A 1,957-nucleotide genomic window follows, 5' to 3' on the forward strand; every position below is an offset into this window, starting at 1 on the left:
GTAGTCTGGGCTAAATGCTTTTTATACCAGCCCACACACCCCCATGTAAAAGAATTTTAACCTGTATAATTGAGTCATAGCACAAATAACAGAATTATATTTTAGTAGTATATTGTATTCAACCTTAAGATACTTAGTAATTCACCAGTAGAATCTTTCTCAGATTTGTCAAATGCTGAAAATTCCTAGTAATGAACTCGAAAAATAGAGTTGAAGTCAATGTAGGATGAATCTTCACAAGAGATTTTCAGCTGTTTGCTTTTTCCCCCAGGTTCATTAACTGCAGCATTATTGTTTTACTTCTGTTAGACTTTTTTTAAGTTAATATTTTTAAAATGTAATTTTCCATTATTTAGCATGTCTTTAGCTAGGTATGAGTATTGAAATGAATTACAGTAATTAAAATGATGCAAAGTAAAAATATATGAAAGAAAATAAAATATTGTTATGGTGCTATTTCATTTCCCTTTTTTATTGTCATAAAAATTTTCATTTCATTTGGCATATTTCATTGAAAGAAGATTCAGTTCTGGTGTGGTATTTTGTATTTTCATAATGAAGGAGATTTAAAAGCTGTCTTATATCTTTAGATAATAAGAAATCAGACACAAAATCTAGTACTCTTTTAGAAACAAAATTCAGTATTTACATAAGAATTCAAGGTTGAGGGCACTTGAAGTTACATGAGTAATATGTCAAAATGATACCTATTTGTCAGTCTTTCTCTGTTTTAAAAGCCTCAGGATTTATTACATTGAACTTGCTTTTACCCATAGTAAAGTAATAAGAGAAGTTATCTTCTCCATTCTCTCTCTCTCTGTATATATATATATGTATATATTTTATTGTGCTTTAGGTGAAAGTTTACAACTCACGTTAATTTCTCATACAAAAATTTATACATATATTGTTATGTGACCCTAGTTACAATCCCTATAATGTGACAGCACACTCCCCCTTTCCACCCCCGGGTTTCCCGTGTTGATTCAACCAGCTCCTATCTCTTTTCTGCCTTCTCATCCCGCCTCTGAACAGGAGTTGCCCATTTAGTCTCGTGTATCTACTTGAGCTAAGAAGCACACTCTTCACGATTATTATTTTATGTTTTATAGTCCAGTCTAATCTTTGTCTGAAGAGTTGGCTTCGGGAATGGTTTTAGTTCTAGGTTAACAGAGAGTCTGGGGGCCATGTCTTCTGGGGTTCCTCTAGTCTCAGTCACACCATGAAGTCTAGCCTTTTTACATGAATCTGAGTTCTGCACCCTACTTTTGTCCTGCTCCATCAGGGACTCTCTGTTGTGTTCCCTGTCAGGGTGGTCATTGGTGGTAGCCGGGCATCATCTAGTTCTTCTGGTCTCAGGCTGATGGAGTCTCTGGTTTGTGTGGCCCTTTTGTCTCTTGGGCTGATATTTTTGTTGTGTCTTTGGTGTTCTTCATTCTCCTTTGCTCCAGGTGGGTTGGGACCAATTGTTGCATCTTAGATGGCTGCTCGCTAGCTTTGAAGACCCCTAATAAACTTTCTTATGCCAGTTGACCTAGATGTCCCCCAAAACCATGGTCCCTAGACCCCCCTCCCCTGCTACTCTGTCCCTCTAAGTGTTTGGTTGTGTTCAGGAAACTTCTTAGCTTTTGGTTTAGTCCAGTTGTGCTGACTTCCCCTGTATTGTGTGTTGTCTCCATTCTGTATATTTTTTTATAATTCATAACTTAATGAAGATCTCTTAAAAATTAGAAACATTCCTACTTTGGTTTTCATTCAAATAAAATTTTCAAGGTGACATGAGTTATTTCGTACTTATTATAGAGGCAAATTATTTCTTCCCTTTTACTTTCACTTTCAGTGTTTATATTCTTTTTTTTTTTTTTAATATTTTATTGTACTTCAGGTGAAGGCTTACAGAACAGATAGTTTCTCATGTAGCAGTAACACACATGCTGTTTTATGACATTGGTTAACA

This window comes from Trichechus manatus, unplaced genomic scaffold, assembly GCF_000243295.1.
Source record: "Trichechus manatus latirostris isolate Lorelei unplaced genomic scaffold, TriManLat1.0 scaffold00048, whole genome shotgun sequence".
In the NCBI taxonomy this organism is placed as follows: domain Eukaryota; kingdom Metazoa; phylum Chordata; class Mammalia; order Sirenia; family Trichechidae; genus Trichechus; species Trichechus manatus.